Source organism: Citrus clementina, unplaced genomic scaffold (assembly GCF_000493195.1).
Source record: "Citrus clementina cultivar Clemenules unplaced genomic scaffold, Citrus_clementina_v1.0 scaffold_4, whole genome shotgun sequence".
Lineage (NCBI taxonomy): Eukaryota > Viridiplantae > Streptophyta > Magnoliopsida > Sapindales > Rutaceae > Citrus > Citrus x clementina.
Window position 1 is genome coordinate 18,567,666 of NW_006262274.1, and position 22,823 is coordinate 18,590,488.

A 22,823-nucleotide genomic window follows, 5' to 3' on the forward strand; every position below is an offset into this window, starting at 1 on the left:
TTGATAATAAGATAAAAATTTATCAAGTGTAAAATAAAATTAGGATAGTCTGCCCTAATTTTTTTAAGTTTTTCACTCTACAATTTAGTCTCTTTTTTCCTCTTTAGTCTACTCTCGCTTCTCCACTTCATTTGAATGCTTGGATCAGTTCTTTAATTGTTAGGAAAATCCATAGACTTGAGTTTATTTTTCTATCATTTTCTCATAATCTTATTTATTTTGTATAATCACTAATCAATGGTGGCTATCAACTATAAAATAATTATGTTAATCATATATTTAGTTAAATATGATCATAATAAAAATAATAAAGCACTGAATATAATAAATCATTTTTAACTTATATGTTATTATTTAATGATATAGGAATGATGATGGTGTGCAGTGGATATCAAGATAGTAAATGAGACATTAGAATATTATAATGATCTTATTCATGCAATTACTTTTTATCGATATTTTATTATCTTTTTTATTTGTTTATTTTGGTGTAAAAGCAGAAGCTACAATACTTATTAGATTTTTTGTACAAATTATATAATTTAATTGTTACCAATGCATTTTAGTCTTAAATTTTTTTTCTAAAAAAAATTGATCTCTTATTATTGAGATTTAGAATTCATGATGGATCTAGAGCATATTTAGATTGTAATTTTTCAATTTGGATTTGGAGCAGATATAGATCTTTATTTTTGTTTCGAATCTAGATATGGAGCGAAAATATAGATCCATAACGGATCTGGAGCAGATACAGATCTTAATTTTTATTACGGATCTGGATATGGAGCAATGTAGATCCAATCCATATCTGCTCCATTGCCATCCCTACTCAAACCTTGAGTATGGTTTTTACTTACGTATTATCGATTATGATTTTAACTAATCTCTCTTGTCAACGAACTTTTGGTTGATTATGGACGCCTTTTTTTTTTTAATCTAAACAATATAAGATTTCGTACAAATTGAATTTGTATAGACCTCATCATTTGGAACTTGTGTTGTATCCAAAAATATCACCCAACCCAAAGAAAATAAGTTCAATTCTATAACTCATTCATTTTTCTTATAGCCCAATGGATTGAGAGAATAGGCGTCAGAGGAAACTTTATTTCAATATATAAATATAGGCTTGCATACAATGCAAAATCATATATTCGAACCAATAGGCGAAGCATTGTCCCTCGTTGATCCACATGAGCCAACTAGTCAAAGTGGATCCACATGAGCCACTTTACAGACTGGGCATGCATTGCAACTGTTCATTTTTGCTTCTGCCAATAAAGAGTTGATAGTAACCAAAGATTGTATTCTTTATTGTCATTTGAGAGTAACCAATTACTTAGGCAGTCACGTAAGTTGCTGGTTGGCCTCGCACATTTTTGACCAGCTTGTTTCTGAAGGAAACCAGCTGAGCTGCAACCTCTTCCATGCTCATTCGTTCTCTCGGCAACTCTGAAGAGCAAGTGACTCCGATTGCCAGTACTGAAACCAAGCACTCTTTAACACTAAAACTTCTGGTCCATTGTTTGTGAGCATTGGCCTTGCTTGTCTCCCCTTCTTCTCTTTCTACAAGAAGCACTGGATCAACAATTTCAGCGAGTCTTTCAGGAAGAGCTTCCTTGACAAAATTATGTAGGGTTAGATTGCCTGTAAACATCTCATTCGTCGGCCCCTTTCCTGTAAACATTTCCAGCAAGAGTATTCCAAAACTGTACACATCTCCACTTGTTGAGACTTCGCTCCCCATTCCGTACTCTGCAATTCGAAAACTAAAATTGTTGGTTCAACTAGTAAAATCTCTAAGGATTGAAAGACAAGTTAATTAAATTATTGTATTTACCTGGTGCAGCATAACCAACGGTTCCTTTTACTCCAACAGAGCTTGATTGATTAGATGACAAGTTATTGGTGGCTTCCGGAAGGAATTTTGCTAATCCAAAATCACCTACATGGGCAGTCAATTCACCATCCAGAAGAACATTGCTTGGCTTGAGATCACAATGGACTATTGGAGTTTCGCAATAATGATGAAGATAATCCAATGCGGAAGCAACATCAACGGCAATATTCAGTCTTTGCAGGAGATTTAAGTTCCTTGGTGCCTCAGCGTTCGGATGCAACCATTCCTCCAGGCTCCCGTTGACCATGAACTCATAAACTAAAGCCTCGAAATCATTTCCTTGGAAGTCAACACTTGCACAGGAAGTTATTATTTTGACAAGATTCCGATGCCTAATACTCCTCAAGGCTTGACACTCCGCTATGAAACTCTTTGAAGCTCCACGATGCTGAAGATTAAGTACCTTAACTGCCACCAGCGTTTCATGATCATCGTGACTGAGGATTCCTTTATAGACCGAACCAAAGCTACCGGCACCAATCAAGTTTTCCAAAGAGAACCCATCAGTTGCTTTGAACAGATTCTCATAGGACACTCGTAAAACCGAAGCCAAGAATGCTGATGGAGTGGCCGGCTCCCTTTTTGATTTGCTCCGCCAGGAAGTAATTATAAAACACGACATCCCTGTCACTAACAAAATTACTGTAACTACAGGAATCATCAGTTTCAGGGAACGGGAACGTGACTGCTTGGATTCTTTGATGGAACAAGTAGATAAATGCAACTCAGATATGCCACCACAGAGGTTATCATTTCCATCAAGAGATATAGCACTTGAATTGCTGAAGACTCCTTTTACTGGTACTTCACCCTCAAAATGATTAAAAGACAGATTTAAATTCTGCAAAAAGGGAAAGTTTTCCAAATATTTTGGAATCCGGCCGGACAAATTGTTCCGCGAAAGATCAAGATTCTCAATGCCTCTCAAAGAACTGAATGACGAAGGTATATTCCCTTGAAAGAAATTACCATTCATGATGAGTTGCACCAACAAAATGCAACTTCCTAAACTACTTGGAATTTCACCAGACAATTTGTTCTCAGATATATCTATAAAACCCAGATTTTTCAAGATACCAAAATTTGAGGGCATAGGACCATTCAACTGGTTTTGAGATAGATCAAGATAGATTGACAAGGAAGAGAGGCCAATTACTTCAGTGGGTATGGTACCACTGAGGTTGTTATTAGAAAGATTTAATGATATTAAGTTTTGGCATTTCCCCAGACTTGATGGAATGCTTCCCTCTAACATGTTTTCCTCAAAATTTAGTGTAGTTAACAATGTCAAATTTCCTATAGAAGATGGAATTTCCCCCCAAAACTTGTTCCCCTTCAGGCCCAACCTCTGCAGCTTTTGAAGATCTCCTATACTTTCCGGAATTCGGCCTGTGAATTTGTTGCCCCCCAGATGTAAAAGCTCCAAGTTAACAAGATTTCTTAATCCACTTGGGATATTTCCGAACAACTGATTGTTTCCAACTGATAATATTGCAAGTCGGTTTGACAAGTTCCCTACTGTTTCAGGTAACATTCCACCAAAATTGTTATCACTAATTTGCAGTAGCTCTAGTCTAGAAGCGTTAACCAAAGAATTGACAAATTCCAAGTTATCTTTTTCCCCATAATTTCCTAAGTGATTCTGAGAAATACTAACCCATTGGAGTTTATGTAAATTTTCCAAACTAGGCACCCTTCCACTGAATCCATTCTTTGCGATTGTAAGTCTCATTAGATTTGAGGCATTGGATATTGAAGCCGGAATAGGTCCGGTAAACTGATTACCACCAACGTTTAGTACTTCAAGTTTAGGAAGAGTGAAGCCTAAGTCTGATGGAAGGCTTCCTTGAAGTTGGTTAAAAGGAAAATAAAAACCACTAAGCCAAGACAAGTTGTAGATTGAAAAGGGGATTTCACCTGATAGCTTATTTGCTCCAAACGATATATAACGCATCATCTTAAGCTCGCTCAGGGTTTCAGGAATTTGTCCCACAAATTGATTTGCAGCTGCTGAGAGGACCTGGAGTGATGACAAATTGCCGAAGGAAGGTGGGATTTCTCCTGACAAATTGTTGGAGTGTATTACGAGAATCCGGAGCTTTGGTAAGGAGCCCAGTTTCCCTGGAACTTTCCCCACTAGCTCATTGAAGTCTAACCAGAGGGATTCAAGGTTAACGCAATGCGATATGTTGTCAGGAATTTGACCTCCGAATGTATTGTTGTCCAGCCTTAAAATTCGTAACCTGAACAGATATCCAATCGCTTGAGGGATTTCGTTGCGGAGGCTATTGTTTTTTAGATCTAACACTCTGAGAAAACTCAAATTACCAATGTGAGGCGAAAGAGACCCCTGCAAGAGTAAAGATGGAAGACGTAATCCAGTCACCCTTTGGTGCCGTCGACTGCAAGTGACACCTTTCCATTGACAAAAGTGCCTGGAATAGTTCCATGAACTCAAAACCTCAAGAGGGTCATGAGTAACTTTGGCCTTGAATTCAAGCAATGCAAGTTGATCAGTTTCATTGCTTTTGAGCATATAATCGGTTGACTGCAAGCTGAAGCTGACGCAACAGAAAATAAAGAAACAAATGCTTACAATGATTGAACTCATCATGTTTACAAAATCCATTTAACTGCCGAAAGGAAATTAAAATGATAAAACTTTTATAGAGGTTGGTAAGATAAACTATGTTTGTATATTTTTTGCAATGATTTATGGACTCTGTACTTGATGCTCAAATGTGAACCGGCTGGCACCGTGACAGTGAAACTAATGCTTTTTATTTTTCTAATAATATTAATTATCAAATTTATTACTATTGTAAGAATAATATAATACAGCTTTTCCTTTAAGGAAGACCCGCCACACTAACTTTTGACGCTCTATCAGTTTCCAGTATTTTGTCATTTTGTATTGTAGTGCTTAATCCACAATGAATATAAAACAATTTAATCAACATTATTAGAAAAAGAAAAAAAGTAGGAGAAGAAAGTTAAGTATGATGGATGGAGGGTCAGATTACTGTTAAATGACTTAAAGGTTTAAAGCACCACAGGAATCAACGTTTCACAACGCTTTTTTCCCTTTCTGAAATATTCGGTGCATTAGTTGACTAGAATTATAATATATCAAACAACTACAAGAAATATTTTAATTTATCATTTTACTATTATATATTTACATAACTTATCATTTTACTATATTTCCGTAGTACCATTAGTTGACTAGAAAAATGTTAATTTTACTTTTGAAAAAAAACACAAATGGATATATTAAATATTTTTAGCTACTTTTTATTTTGAATTTATAATGTTGTAATACTTTGTGTTATTATTACTTTTTATTTTGCAAAAACAAATTATATAAAGAGAAAAATTAATATTTTATCAATTAACTAATTGATCTATATTAATTGAAATATAATAAATTAATATTTTATCAATTAACTAATTGATCTATATTAATTGAAATATAATAAAATAATATTTTATTTTTAAATATAATAAAATAATTTTCCCATGAAAGAAAATGATGAGTTGTTTCAACGTAATGCAGCTGCCTAGACTACATGGAATTTCACCAGGCAATGACAATTTATTCTCAGATAAATCTAACGCCACAACATTTATCTAGTCACCCAAATTTGCAGGCGTTCGTTTTGAGACTTGTCAAAACTTTTTCCAAAAATTCGGGATTCAGGTCATATCAGGCCGGTTATGTTTTGAAAAACTTGTAAATTATCAGTGATCAAACTTCAAAACTTTGCAAATAGGTCAAAATACGGAAAAAAACTTGATATATTATTGAATACTCATTTTGTTTTGCATTAATATAACGCTATGGGTGATATCTAGTTCTGTTGGTAAAATTTCTTGGGTTGAAAACAAGAAAACTAGCATTTCAAACTCACTCATATGGATGGGAAAGAAATTTAGTTATTATTGGATTAAAAAATAATAATGAGAATTAGAAAAAAATTATAAGGCTTCAACGAGATTTGCTAATCATGTATAGATTAATATGGAGATTAAGAACATCACCTAAGCTAATTATTGAACTTGAAAGTTTAGGAGAAAAAATTATATGGGTTTGGCCATCAATTTAGCATTCGGAACTTATTGTTTAGGAAGCTACGGCGGGTTTCGTAGTGGGACTTATCCTCTTTAATGCATATGGTGATTTTAAACCAACATATATATAATCCTATTATAAAACTCATCAAACCTTCTAAAATAACATGTTGAGATAGTGTGCTAGATCCATATAAATATTTCTCCAACTTCTTAGCTTGAAGCGATATTCATTTCCATTGATAGTTTAATGGGCAAAGCCTTTTGAATTCTCCATGTTATCAAGTTAACTTTTGCTGGAAAATGCAATGCGGATATGAATAGAATTTTTTGTGCAAACAATTTTTCTATGTTGACACATCCTCTGGAACTTTCAGTAAATTTTATGGAGAAGCTTCAATTTCTTGGTTGTTGATTTCGAATACATTAAGCTCTTATTTGGTATTAAAGTATTGTGGGCTAAAAGCTATAGTTTTTATGGAAAGAAATTTGTAATTGCGAAATAAAAGTTGATTCAGTGTGATAAATATAATTTCAGAATAAAAAATAAAGTAAACTTCGAAATTATAATAGTAAGTATTTATTAAATACTTTAGTGTTGCAGTAACTGTTTACTACAATATCAAATAGGGGGCTAGTACAACAAGTTGTTATATTAAAAGTCTCCCAAAAAGGAAGAAGTGACTTAAAAAATTAAAAGAATGCAGGAGCTGAAGTTGGCAATTTTGTAAATTGCAATGGCGATTGTGATATAGTAAAATCCTTCAATGAATCACAGCACTAGCGATTTCGTAATATACAGTAGCGGCAATTTTGTAAAATTGAAGTAGTGATAGTTTTGCAAATAAAAGTAAAAACTTTTTCCCAAAATTTGGCTGAGCAAAAAGCCAGCTTAGCCCACACTCTCCTTCGCCACTGGTTGATGAGCTCTTCCTTCAATTTTTGAACTTGAAGTGATGCCCCATCAACGTCCAGAATTTTTAAAGTCTCCCCACTGTACAAGTTAAACAATAAAGTCAGAATGATGACGGAGTTACAAACAATCAAATATGATCCTAATGATTCTTTTTATACACTCACCCGTGCATTGATGTGTTTAATTGATATATATTTAAGCAGAAATTGAAGTTTGAACCTGATTAATTAGATGCGAACACACATTCATGAGTAATTACTTAAAATTAATTAACCAAAAGAGTAAATATAGGAGGAAATCGATCATATGCGTGCGGACACCACAATCGAATTATATATTTATATCACCACAGCACATAAATTTTATTCGAATGATATATGATTAATTAATCAATTTTTAATAACAATTAAATTATAATGTCAATTGTGCACATAAGATTTTTTTTCTTGATGAAATTATGAAAGTTAGTAATTATTTTCCATTTTTTAAATAATAGTTGTTAATACAAATCAAAAAAATATTGGGACTTGAGATCAGGGTCTACTTGAGTTAGAATTTTTTATTAGAGAAGCTATTAGCCAGCAATACAAAATAAAGAAGCAACACAAGATAAAGAGTAATATATTATAGAAAGATTTTATTCGTTTCAAGTGTGTATCAAACAAAGAGATATTTATAGTTACATAATTACTACATGAAATTAATGAAAACATTATGGATCATACTTCCTTGCGAGATAGTGAAAGTTATAGAGAAGGCAAAGGTTGCTAGTGGAAGATAGTAGAGAGATTAAGAGATGTATGTTATAAACATCCAGATTTATTTTAATAAATTCATAGCATTTTTTCCCCTCAAATAATAGGGTGTAGAGAACAATTGGAAGGAGTTTACGCAGCCTATAAATTAATACTCTGACGAATTAATATCCTCTATTATATAATGACTTTTTTTAAGCACACTAATAGGCTAAAATGACAGTTCCAATAAATAAATAAAATAATATATTTTTTTTGAAAACCCTTACATAATATTGTGGTCCTACTCATATCATAAATTAATAATTTTTAAATTATATATAATTATTACACATAAATTATATATTTTTTAATAAATTCATAATATTTTTTCTCAAATAATAGGGTGTAGAGAACAATTAGAAGGAGTTTACAAGACTCGCCTATAAATTAATACTCTGGCGAATTAAAATCCTCTATTATATAATAATTTTTTTTAAGGTTGCTAGTAGGCTAAAATGATAGTTCCAATAAATAAATAAGATTATATTTTTTTTTAATGAAAACCCTTACATTACATTATGGTCCTACTCATATAATAAATTAATAATTTTTAAAATTACATATATAATATTTTATTTTAAAAATATGATTTTATTTTTTATTATTTTTTCTTGAAATTTAAATATAGTTAGATTTCATCTCTAATTTTTCTTATTACTTTTGAGGTTAAATTTTGAAATTGCAAAAATTTTGAATTTTTTTGGTTAATTAAATCTGCAGTGAGTGTATAAGATGATTAGATTAGTAAAATATAATAAATTTTTAGTTGATTAAATATATGTTCATTTAATATGTCTTGTGTATACAGAGTTTACTAAGGACAAGCCGAATAGTAAGTGAGCATTTACACTAATCAATCGTGTTGAGTTGTGTCTCATATTGGCTAGTAAAGGGGAGATACTTGGGTTTATAAGAAGGTATGTCACTCCACCTAAAAGACTAGTATTTTGGGTTGGATACCTAGAAATCTTATGTTAAGTCCCCTCAACAAATCGGTATTGTGCAATGAAAATAAGTAATCTAAAAATTGCCTAGGATTTTGCCTTATATGTCTCAAAATAAGCTAATTATGCCCAATTATGGCACTTGATGGTTCAACTTTGACATCAAAGTTGGAAACGTTTTTCTCTAGGGTGAGGCTATTTGCACTTGAATATCTACTTTGAACACTCATTTACTCAGCGCACTCAATTAATAATTTCAAACTATTAAATTTTACTTGGAACACTCTTTTGAATTCCTATATTATCCACATTTCTTTAATTACTTTATTTCTTCTTTGTACCCAATAAAATATTCATCATCACAAACAAAATATCTAACTTTTTTTTTCCATTTTTATTCACTTTTATTTTCTGTTCATAATCTGTTTTGATATGTATTTGTTCTTCTCTTATTGCTACAATTTAATTCTGTTTGTCAACCCATAAAAGCATGCGAATTGAGTGAAAATCAAAGTGCAAATTTAAAACAAAATCCTTTGATTTACTTGCGTTTTCTTATGTTGGAGTGGTGCAATTTGTTGTTTGTCCTCCACCTCTATTTTTAATTCCTTTTGTTTCAGTTATAAAGATGATCATGAACATGTTACTTGATGTTTTCCTAGCAATTCTATTAACCAAAAAAATGAAAAAAAAAAGTTTAGTCCATAAGTATAGACAATGTTTTCATTTGAATATTGATTCAATTCTTCGTTGTTAATGTGGTTTATTGTAGATAAAATATAATGTTAGATAAAAATTTGTTATACTGTATTTTATAATTGTCCTTAATAGAAAATTACATTAAGGTTAATTTAGTAATATAAAAATTATTAAATGTGAGTGTCCAAAGTAAATTTTAGAGTGCATATAGTCTCACCCTTTTCTTTGTGTTATTATAATTAATTTAGAAAGAGTTAGAAAGCTAAGAGTATCCTTAGTAAAGCTCAAATATGTAATACATATCACTAGTGAGTGAGTTTCATAAACTTTCCTAATTAAGTAGATGAATTTTGGGTTGTAAATCCTAACACAATATCTATTCAGTTGTTGAGCCTAAAATATCACAACTAAATCGATATTGTCCGATGTAGTCATGCAACCCTACATCTTCTTAGTTAGGACAATTCATGAAACCACTTATTTGGGATGTAGGAGATGATACAAAATTTGTATGTGCACGTTGGCTTAATATCCCAATTACACACTCGTTTGTCTTCATGTGCTCCGAAAAGATCTATTGTAATGGATATATTGTATCTTTATCAAAGTGCTTGTTATAATGATTCTATTGTGGTGTTATTCGAGTTGTCACTTTTAGTTTTTGATTATCTTTTTTAAACATAGTTAATTTGAAATGTTCTTTAATATCCAACACACTTGAGATCATCAAATAAGTGATTCCCGAACATAATTGCCTCTGATCATTTTGTTTGTGCCAATAAAGGGTTGATACAAACCAAAGACTTCTTGTCTTTATTGTCATTTGAGAGTAATCAATTACTTACGCAGTCACATAAGTTACTGGTTGGCCTCGCACATTTGAGAGTAACCAAATGGAAATGAGAGCAACGTGATTTTCCAAAGAGAACTTCACACTATCATAAAACTGAAAACATTACAATTTAAAGCTTAAATAACAACACACCAAAGCCAAATAACGACCCACTAGAATCATGGTCCAAAGATTGTTCCATGATCACAACATGAACTACAAAAAAAAAAAAAAAAAAAAAACCAACACCAAAAAAGTAGGAACAATTTGAAACTTTCGACTAAGCAACATTTATGATCACATCAGCAGTCCTAAACACATCTTCTAACAATTGCAACTGTTCATTTTTGCTTCTGCCAATAAACAGTTGATAGTAACCAAAGATTGTTGTCTTTATTGTCATTTAAGAGTAACCAATTACTTACGCAGTCACGTTAGTTGCTGGTTGGCCTCGCACATTTTTGACAAGTTTGTTTCTGAAGGAAAGCAGCTGAGCCGCAACCTCTTCCATGCTCATTCGTTCTCTCGGCAACTCTGAAGAGCAAGTGACTCCGATTCCCAGTACTGAAACCAAGCACTCTTCAACACTAAAATTTCTGGTCCATTGTTTGTGAGCACTGGTCTCGCTTGTCTCCCCTTCTTCTCTTTCTACAAGAAGCACTGGATCAACAATTTCAGCGAGCCTTTCAGGAAGAGCTTCCTTGACAAAATTATGCAGGGTTAGATTGCCTGTAAACATCTCATTCGTCGGCCTCTTTCCTGTAAACGTTTCCAGCAAGAGTATGCCAAAACTGTACACATCTCCACTTTTTGAGACCTCACTCCCCATTCCGTACTCTGCAATTTGAAAATTAAAACTGTTGGTTCAACTAGTAAAATCTCTAAGGAATGCAAAAGAAGTTAATTAAATTATAGTATTTGCCTGGAGCAGCATAACCAACGGTTCCTTTAACTCCAGTAGAGCTTGATTGATTAGATGACAAGTTATTGGTGGCGTCCGGAAGGAATTTCGCTAATCCAAAATCACTTACATGGGCAGTCAATTCACCATCCAGAAGAACATTGCTCGGCTTGAGATCACAATGGACTATTGGATTTTCGCAGTAGTGATGAAGATAATCCAATGCGGAAGCCACATCAACGGCAATATTCAGTCTTTGGAGGAGATTTAAATTCCTTGGTGCCTCAGGGTTTGGATGCAACCATTCCTCCAGGCTCCCGTTCACCATGAACTCATAAACTAAGGCCTCGAAATCATTTCCTTGAAAGTCAACACTTGCACACGAAGTTATTATTTTGACGAGATTCCGATGCCTAATACTTCTAAAGGCTTGACACTCCGCTATGAAACTCTTTGAAGCTCCTCGATGTTGAAGATTAAGCACCTTAACTGCCACCAGCGTTTCATGATCATCATCATTGAGGATTCCTTGATAGACCGAACCAAAGCTACCGGCACCAATCAAGTTTTCCAAAGAGAACCCATCAGTTGCTTTGAACAGATTCTGATAGGACACTCGTAAAACCGAAGCCAATACTGCTGATGGAGGAGGGGCCGGCTCCCTTTTTGATTTGCTCCGCCGGGAAGTAATTATCAAACACGACATCCCTGTCACTAACAAAATTACTGCAACTACAGGAATAATCAGTTTCAGGGAACGGGCACGTGATTGCTTTGATTCTTTGATGGAACAAGTAGATAAATGCAACTCAGATATGCCACCACAGAGGTTATCATTTCCATCAAGAGATATAGCACTTGAATTGCTGAAGACTCCTTTTATTGGTACTTCACCCTCAAAATGATTAGAAGACAGATTTAAATTCTGCAAAAAGAAAAAGTTTTCAAAATATTTTGGAATCCGGCCAGACAAATTGTTCCGCGAAAGATCAAGGTTCTGAATGCCTCTCAAAGAACTGAATGATGAAGGGATATTCCCTTGAAAGAAATTACCATTCATGACGAGTTGTTCCAACCTAACGCAACTTCCTAGACTGTTTGGAATTTCACCAGACAATTTGTTCTCAGATACATCTAGAACACCCAGATTTTTCAAGATGCCAAAATTTGAGGGCAAAGGACCGTTCAATTGGTTTTGAGATAGATCAAGATAGATTGATAAGGAAGAGAGACCAATCACTTCAGTGGGTATGGTACCAGTGAGGTTGTTATTAGAGAGATCTAATAATATCAAGTTTTTGCATTTCCCTAGACTTGATGGAATGCTTCCCTCTAACATGTTTCCGTCAAAACTTAGTGTGAATAACAATGTCAAATTTCCTACAGAAGATGGAATTTCCCCCAAAAACTTGTTCCCCTTCAGTCTCAACCTCTGCAGCTTTTGAAGATCTCCTATACTTCCCAGAATTCGGCCTGTGAATTGGTTGTCCCCAAGATCTAAAAGCTCCAAGTTAACAAGATTTCCTAATCCACTTGGGATATTTCCGAACAATTGATTGTTTCCAACGGTAAATCTTTTAAGTCGGGTTGACAAGTTCCCCACAGATTCAGGTAACATTCCTCCAAAATTGTTAATACTAATTTCCATCATCTCTAGTCTAGAAGCGTTGACCAAAGAACTGACAAATTCCAAGTCATCTTTTTCCCCATTTCCTAAGTGATTCAGAGAAAAGCTAACCCGTTGGAGTTTATATAAATTTTCCAAACTCGGCACCTTTCCACTGAATCCATTTTTCTGGATTGTAAGTCTCATTAGATTTGAGGCATTGGATATTGAAGCAGGAATAGGCCCAGTAAACTGATTATTACCAAAGTTTAGTACTTCAAGATTAGGAAGAGTGAAGCCTAAGTCTGATGGAAGGCTTCCTTGAAGTTCATTAACAGGAAAATCCAAAAGACTAAGCGAAGACAAGTTGTAGATTGAGAAAGGGATTTCACCTGATAGCTTATTTGCTCCGAATCCTATTGAACGCATCCTCTTAAGCTCGCTCAAGGTTTCAGGAATTTGTCCCACAAACTGATTTACAGCTGCTGAAAGGAACTCGAGTGATGACAAATTGCCAAAGGAAGATGGGATTTCTCCTGACAAATTGTTGAAGTGTACTGCTAGAGTCCGGAGCTTTGATAAGGAGCCTAGTTTCCCTGGAACTTTCCCCACAAGCTCATTGAAGCCTAACCAGAGGGATTCAAGATTAACGCAATGTGATAGGTTGTCAGGAATTTGACCTCTGAATGTATTTTTCTCCAGGCTTAATTTTTGTAACCTGAACAGATATCCAATCTCTTGAGGGATTTCGTTGCGGAAGCTATTGTTTTTGAGATCTAACACTCTGAGAAAACTTAAATTACCAATGTGAGGCGACAGAGACCCCTGTAAGAGTAAAGATGGAAGAAGTAATGCAGTCACCCTTTGGTGCCGTCGACTGCAAGTGACACCTTTCCATTGACAAAAGTGCCTGGAATAGTTCCATGAACTCAAAACCTCAAGAGGGTCATGAGTAACTTTGGCCTTGAATTCAAGCAATGCAAGTTGATCAGTTTCATTGCTTTTGAGCATATAATCGGTTGACTGCAAGCTGAAGCTGAAGCAACAGAAAATAAAGAAACAAATGCTTACAATGATTGAACTCATCATGTTTACAAAATCCATTTAACTGCCGAAGGAAATTAAAATGATAAAACTTTTGTGGAGGTTGGTAAGATAAACTATGTTTGTATATTTTTTGCAATGATTTATGGACTCTGTACTTGATGCTCAAATGTGAACCGGCTGGCACCGTGACAGTGAAACTAATACTTTTTGTTTTTCTAATAATATTAATTATCATATTTATTACTATTGTAAGAATAATATATTGCAGCTTTAAAGAAAGACTCACCATACTCCTTTTCGAGTCCTGTCAGTTTCCAGCATTTGGTCATTTTTTTATTTCACCGCTTAATCCACAGTAAATATAAAACAATTTAATCAACAATATTGAAAAAGAAAAAAAGTAGGACAAGAGAAAGGTAAATACTGTTAAATGAGTTGGGAAACGTTCAAAGCACGACGGGAATTAAAATTATAAACTTTTATAAAGGTTGGTAAGAAAAAACATATTTGTATATATTTTTTTCAATGATTTATGGACGCTATACTTGATGCTGAAATGTGAACCGGCTGGCACCGGGACAGTGAAACTAATGCTTTTTATTTTTCTAATAATATTAATTATCATATTTATTACTATTGTAAGAATAATATAATACAGCTTTTCCTTTAAGGAAGACCCGCCACACTAACTTTTGACGCTCTATAAGTTTCCAGTATTTTGTCATTTTGTATTGTAGTGCTTAATCCACAATGAATATAAAAGTTTAAAGCACCACAGGATGATGGATGGAGTTTCACATTACTGTTAAATGACTTTGAAAGGTTTAAAGCACCACAGGAACCAACGTTTCACAATGCCTTTTTCCCTTGTGAAATATTCAGTGCAGTCTCTCCCAGATTTTGCTAGTGCAACAACGAGACGTCATGCCGTTAACAATTTTAAACTGTAAATGACATGTTGTTTTTACAAGACATATTATGCGTCGATACATACCTTTTCTGGTTGTTGGTTTATAAAAATATATGAAACGGCATGAGTGTGACAACTCTTGTAAAATTTTTAAAAACAACATAATCAATGGTATTCTTATCTCCCAGCTGCCGTTTGCCGTTTGGAATTGTTCTGTATAAGATCTTGATCATCGAATTTACCACTAGGGCGTATGCTTTATTTTCTCGAATTACATTGCTGCCTCATCTTTTGTGTTTTCGGTTCTGTTGTGGATCTCCTCTGTTTTTTTCTGATTTTGGGCCCGAAGGGCACGTTAATTGAAATCAACAAATCTGGTAAAAATGACGTTAAATTCGATCAGATTTACATATTTAATTACAAATGCAGTAACCCCGATCAGATGCATACACTAATTTTATTTATTTTGTCAGCTTTAACCTCACTGTCATTTTGAATAGCCTACAAGAGTCGAATGACTAGATTTCCAATTTGCTATCATCCCCCTTGAATGGGTTCAAGAAATTCAGCAGGTTGCGAAACAATAAGATTCATTCAATCCGTGTAGATATCTAACTGACTGAAATTAAATAAATGATGATGATAAGAAATTTGAAATCAACAAATCTCGGCACATCTATTCTGCAATTTAGCCGTACTTCAAATAATCTTGCGATAAAAATTTCTTAAAAATCTCAGAAAGAGGACAGAACAACCAAGGCATCAGCGAAAGCAATCGATGTTAGGAAATTGGTGGGTGCAGCAGTACCGCAACTAAAATAAAATTGGAAATAAAATAAAGAACAAGCACAATAGAGGACACCAAAAATTACGTGGTTCGGCTTTTAGCCTACATCTACGGGCGAAGACAGAAGGAAATATTTTACTAGTGAAATAAGGATTACAAGTATTGTAAGATTTTAGCTCACTACCCAAAACCCCAATACACCCAATCTCTCACTCACTACACATGCAAGAGTTTATTAAACTCTTGAAAACTCTCAACACTCAAAGAAAGAAAAATTTCTCTCAATGGAATTGAATACAAAATGAAATGAGGAGCTCTGCCTTTTATAGCCAAAAAATGGCTATTAAATTATTATTTTTACCACCGTCTTCATTCTGCTATTTTCTTCTTTCTTCTTTTTTCTTCATTCCAAATTTGCTGCTGCCAAATTCTTCAACATTTTCTTTGGCCGGCTGTCAAAGCCAACTTTGCTTATTCAAGGGTTCTAGATGCAGTAGCTTCTAGATGCAGCCAAATTTGACATTCTCCCACTTGGAGATTAGATTGAGAATCAATCAATCTCCACATCATCCTTTCTGTTTCGCCATAATCATGTTGCCTACGTTGCTGCTAGGCCACAAGAGGATCTACTCCAGATAAACTTGTCAGCATTTATTGGCTTGGTCAAAACATCTGCTAGGTTCTCCTTCGTATGGATTTTCTGCAAATCCACACTTCCATCTTCCACTACTTCTCGAACGAAGTGATACTGAACTCCTATGTGCTTTGTCCTGGAATGAAAGGCTAGATTCCTTGCAATGTGCAAGGCACTCTGACTGTCACAAAACACAAGAATTTTCTGTTGTTTGTGCCCGAGCTCCTCCAATAATCTTTGTATCCAAATAGCTTCCTTGCAAGCTTGTGTAGCTGCCATGTATTCTGCTTCTGTTGTAGATAATGCCACAACGGTCTGCAGTTTCAAAACCCAGCTTACAGCTGCTCCCGCAAGTGCAAACACATAACCAGTAGTGGATTTCCTTTTATCAAGGTCTCCTGCAAAATCTGAATACACATAGCCCCTGACAGTAAACTCTGATCCTCCATAACATAATGCAACATCTGAGGTTCCTCTGATGTATCTCAGAATCATCTTCACAGCTATCCAATGCTCTCCGCCAGGATTCGCCATGTATCGACTGACTGCTCCCACTGCTTGTGCAATGTCCGGTCTTGTACATATCATAGCGAACATTAAACTTCCCACTGCTGATGCATACGGTACTCGAGACATCTCCTTCCTCTCTGCTTCATTGCTAGGACACATACTTGAGGATAATTTGAAATTAACAGGAAATGGGGTAGAAATTGACTTACAATCTTGCATGTTGAAGCGCCGCAAGATTTTCTTCAAGTAATTCTTCTGTGATAGCCAAATCTTCCTGTTATTTTTGTCTCGGTGAATTTGCATCCCTAGAATCTTGTTTGCTGGTCCCAAGTCCTTCATTTCAAACTCCCTAGCCAACTGTGCCTTCAATTCTTGGATTCGATCTTTGTTGGGACCTGCTACCAACATGTCATCTACATACAACAGCAAAATGATGAAATCATTATCTTCAAACCTCTTGTAATATGCACAATGGTCTGAACTGAGTCTGTTGTATCCAAGGCTCATGATGAAGGAATCAAATCTCTTATACCAACACCTCGGCGCCTGTTTGAGACCGTATAGAGATTTGTTCAACTTGCAAACCAAGTTCTCCTTTCCTGTTTCTGCAAAACCTTCTGGTTGGAGCATATATATTTCTTCTTCAAGTTCTCCATGAAGAAATGCAGTTTTCACATCTAACTGCTCTAGATGTAGGTCAAATGTAGCACACATTGCCAAGACTATTCTGACTGTTGTGAGTCGAACCACGGGCGAAAATATCTCGTTGAAGTCAATGCCTTCTTTCTGAGCATATCATTTCACCACCAATCTTGCACGATACCGCTCCACTTGGTCATTGCCATCACGCTTGATCTTGTAGACCCATTTGTTTCCAATGGCTTTTCTTCCATGTGGTAGTGGTACAAGTTCCCATGTCTTGTTCTTGTGTAGAGCTTCAATTTCTTCCTGCATTGCTGTCATCCACAAAGCAACATCTGAGCTGTTTAAAGCTTCATGGAAAGTTGAAGGCTCTCCATCCTCTGTTAAAAGACAGTATGCAACGTTGATCTCTGTGACATACTCAGAGTGCCACACCGGCGGTCGTCTCTCACGAGTTGACCGACGAACTTCTGGAGCCTCGGACTCGACTGGTTCTTGTTCCTCGTGCTCTGGTGCTGCTTCAGAAGAATCTGAATCTTCTGGATTATTTTCTACATATACCGGCACAATCTCTGACTTTTCTTTTACAGTGCCATCATCTCCATCTTTCATTTGCAGTTGATCTTCTACAAAAATAACATCTCTGCTGATGACGATCTTGTGGGCAGTGGGGTCCCACAGACGATACCCCTTTACTCCATCAGCATACCCCAAGAAGATACATCTTCTAGATTTTGGATCCAACTTTGTTCTTTCTTGGGCATTGTACATCACGTACACAGGACATCCAAATGCATGTAGGTAGGAATAATCAGCTGGCTTTCCAGTCCACATCTCCATCGCCGTCTTCAACCCAATCGCTGTAGATGGTGATCGATTTACTATATAACAGGCAGTTTTGGCTGCTTCTGCCCATAATGAATTGGGTAAACCAGCAGTCCTCAACATAGCTCTTATTCTTTCTGTAAGAGTTCTGTTCATCCGCTCTGCCACTCCATTTTGTTGAGGAGTGTACGCCACCGCGAACTGCCTCTGAATACCTTCTTGCTTACAGAAAGCAAGAAACTCGCCCTCTGTATATTCTCCACCATTATCCGTCCTCAAGCACTTGATCTTTTTACCAGATTCAAGTTCCACACGCGCTTTGTATTCTTTAAACACAGGAAATACATCTGACTTTTTCTTAATTGGATACACCCAACATCTTCTAGAATAATCATCAATGAAAGTCACTATGTACTTTGCACCTCCCATGGATATATCCGGTGATTCCCAAACATCAGAATGAATCAAGTCTAGAATGCATTTACTTCTAGCAATAGATCTACTGAATTTTAATCTATGCTGCTTACTTATAACACAATGCTCGCAAAATGGTCTGAATTTTAATCTATGCTGCTTACTTATAACACAATGCTCGCAAAATGGTAAACTTACCGATTTGAGCCCCGGAAGCAATTTTCGCTCAGAGAGAATCTTCAAGCCTTGTTCTGACATGTGACCAAGTTTGAGATGCCACATCATCGTTGATTCTTCTCCATTTGACGCGACACACGTATTAGCCTCCTGTAGTGTTTCTCCTCTAAGCATGAATAGATTAGCACCGATCTTTTCTGCTTTCATCAATACAAGCGCGCCTTTAACGATCTTCATAATTCCATTCTCCACATGAGTTTTGTACCCATGACTATCCATGTGTCCCAAAGACAATAGATTTTTCTTCAAGCCATTGACATGTCGTACCTCTCCAATTGTGCGAATTGTACCATCAAACATTTTTATTTTGATAGTACCAATACCAGCGATCTCCAAGGCATGATCATCTCCCATATATACAGATCCTCCTGAGATAGGTTCATATGTGTGGAACCATTCTCTCCGAGAGGTCATGTGCCAGGTAGCTCCTGAGTCTATAAGCCAGACATCAGACAATCGTTTTCTGCCTTCTGAAACAGTTGTTGCCTCGCTGTAAAGAATTTCGCCATCATCTGAGGTACTTGCTACACAACCCTGAGCATTTGATGACTCAGGTTCTTTTCCCTCTTTTCTCTTCTGGTTACTCCAACATTCTTTCTTGATGTGCCCTTTCTTGCCACATTTGTAGCATTTAACATTATTCTTACTCATGGATTTTGATCTACCCTGATTTTGACTCCCACTGGGGCCACGTTCCGTTGATCTCCCTCTCGTCACCGATAGCGCCTCCGCTTGCTGCGAACTTGCTTGTCTGTTTTCCTTATTTTTCCACCTGCTCTCCTCATTTAATACGGAGGCTGCAACATCGTCGAAAACTAGACTCTCCACTGGATTGTTGTTCGTCAGGTTGATGATGAGTTGATCATACGAATCTGGTAGACTTTGAAGTAGAAGCTCTGCACGTTCATTTTCCTCTATATTATGACCCAACATTGTGAGTTGTGAAAATAGAGTCTTCAATGTGTTGATGTGGTCGGTCACCATTGTAGATTCCGTCATTCGAAGAGTATAGAGTTTTCTCTTCAAGAAGATTTTGTTGTGTAGTGACTTGGCCTCATACAATTTTGTGAGAGTATCCCATATTTCCTTCGCCGTATTTTTCTCTGCCACACTGGATAATACTCCATCCGCAAGTGCCAAGTGTAGATCAGAAATGGCGTTGCCGTCTACCTCGTTCCACTTGTCATCAGTTATCTCCATGGGCCTTTCTCCAATTGCTGCCAAACAATTATTTTTCCTCAATACAGCTTTCATCTTCATTTTCCACAATGAAAAATTATTTCCGTTAAACTTCTCAATTTCATACTTTGCCGCCATTTTGTTGATAAATACTGTACACAAGTTAGTGTACCACCTTGAATAGTTGTGAGTATGTGTGATAATGCACACCAGGAAAGTTCCCAGGAAAGACTGGAGGGGTCACAATGGTCCCACTTAAAACCCAGACTCCTTAAGCTCTTATCGCCTTTGTGACAGAACTTTCCTAGACATGTACAAAACCACAGTTGTTTTTCTCACACTACTATTCCCTGCTTTGCACCGGAAAATTCTTGGATCGCTTCCACCGTTTCACGTGAATAGTACCGTATACGTGAACAATACCATATATGTGAACAAACCCGTATACGTGAACAACACAGTATACGTGAATAGTGTCGTATACGTGTACAGTGCCGTATACGTGAATAGTACCCCTTACGTGAACAGTTCCCGACTCCAAAAATACAACCAATAGCTCTGATACCACTGTTAGGAAATTGGTGGGTGCAGCAGGACCGCAACTAAAATAAAATTGGAAATAAAATAAAGAACAAGCACAATAGAGGACACCGAAAATTACGTGGTTCGGCTTTTAGCCTACATCCATGGGCGAAGACAGAAGGAAATATTTTACTAGTGAAATAAGGATTACAAGTATTGTAAGATTTTAGCTCACTACCCAAAACCCCAATACACCCAATCTCTCACTCACTAGACATGCAAGAGTTTATTAAACTCTTGAAAACTCTCAACACTCAAAGAAAGAAAGATTTCTCTCGATGGAATTGAATACAAAATGAAATGAGGAGCTCTGCCTTTTATAGCCAAAAAATGGCTATTAAATTATTATTTTTACCACCGTCTTCATTCTTCTATTTTCTTCTTTCTTCTTTTTTCTTCATTCCAAATTTGCTGCTGCCAAATTCTTCAACATTTTCTTTGGCCGGCTGTCAAAGCCAACTTTGCTTATTCAAGGGTTCTAGATGCAGTAGCTTCTAGATGCAGCCAAATTTGACAATCGAGGCAGGGCACGCTCAAGCCACGAATTAGAGGAATTTTAAATATCAAAACCAGCTCAGAATAATAAGAAGTAAAATGAAACTAAAAAAGGCTCAGATTTTTGGATGAGTGAAGGGAAGATGAGAAGATGAAATGCAGAAAGTCAAGAAATGAATAAACCAATATTAATAATCTTGGACCCACATCTCTAATTTGGATTAAGCATCCATCTGCCTATGTGGATAATATTTTTGCTAATTTTTCAGCCATGCAGCAGGATCATGTTCGTCTTGTTTTATTTGATAGAAGGAATTTTCCCTTGGAAGAAAATGATGAGTCGTTTCAACGTAATGCAGCTACCTAGACTGCATGGAATTTCACCAGACAATGACAATTTATTCTCAGATATATCTAAATCTAACGCCCCCACATTTGTTTAGTCACCCAAATTTGAAGGCGTCCGTTTTGAGACTGATCAAAACTTTTTCCAAAAATTCGGGATTCAGGTCGATCAGGCCGGTTATGTTTTGAAAACTTGTAAATTTTCAGTGATCAAACTTCAAAACTTTGCAAATAGGTCAAAATATGAAAAATTCTTGATATATTATTGAATACTCATTTTGTTTTGCATTAATATAAGGCTATGGGTGCTATCTAGTAATGTTGGTAAAATTTCTTGAGTTGAAAACAATAAAACGAAAATAGCTCTAATAGATCCACCCCTGTTTGAAACTCACTCATATGGATGGGAAAGAAATTTAGTTACCATTGGATTAAAAAATAATTATTATTATTAGAAAAAAAATTGTAAGGCTTCGACAAGATTTGCTAATCATGTATAGGTTAAAATTTATGTGGGTTTGGCCACCAATTTAGCATTAGGAACTTATTGTTTAGGAAGCTATGGTGGGTGTCGTAGTGGGACTTATTCTCTTTAATGCATATGGTGATTTTAAACCAACATTTATATAATCCCATTATAAAACTCATCAAACCTTCTAAAATAACATGTTGAGATAGTGTGCTAGAAGTATTTCTCCAACTTCTTAGCTTGAAGCGATGTTCATTTCCATTGATAGTTTAATGGGCAAAGCCTTTTGAATTCTCCATGTTATCAAGTTAATTTTTGCTGGAAAATGCAATCCGGATATGAATAGAATTTTTTGTGCAATCGAATTTTCTATGTTGACACATCTTCTGGAACATTCAATAAATTTTATGGAGAAGTTTTAATTTCTTAGTTGTTGATTTCGAATATATTAAGCTCTTATTCAGTATTAAAGTATTGTGGCCTAAAAGATATAGTTCGTATGGAAAGAAATTTGTAATTACAAAATAAAAATTGATAAAGTGTGATAAATATAATTTCAAAATAAAAAATAAACTTAACTTCAAAATTACAATAGTAATTATAAAGTATTTACTAAATACATTAGTGTTGCAGTAACTGCCCTACCACAATGACAAATAGGGGGCTAATACTACAAATTGTTCCATTAAAAGTCACCCAAAAAGGAAGAAGTGACTTAAAAAATTAAAAGAATGCAGGAGCTGAAGTTGGCTATTTTGTAAATTGCAATGGCAATTGTGGCCTAGTAAAATCCCTCAATGAGTCACAGCACTAGCAATTTCGTAATATACATTAGTGGCAATTTTGTAAAATTGAAGTAATGATAGTTTTGCAAATAAAAGTAAAAACTTTTTCCCTAAATTCGGCTGAGCTAAAAACCAGCTTAGCCCACAGTCTCCTTCGCCACCGGTTGACGAGCTCTTCCTTCAATTTTTGAACTTGAAGTGATGCCCCATCGATGTCCAGAATTTTTAAAGTCTCCCCATTGTACAAGTTAAACAATAAAGTCAGAATGATGATCCTAATGATTCTTTTTAGAGAG

General features: G+C 35.5%; 1 protein-coding gene across 1 annotated transcript in view; it reads left to right on the forward strand.

Moving 5' to 3' along the window:
• The window catches only part of LOC18044937 (tetratricopeptide repeat protein 27 homolog), a 57,122-nt gene that overhangs the window by 25,472 nt on the left and 8,827 nt on the right, over positions 1 to 22,823 (forward strand). The window lies entirely within an intron of this gene.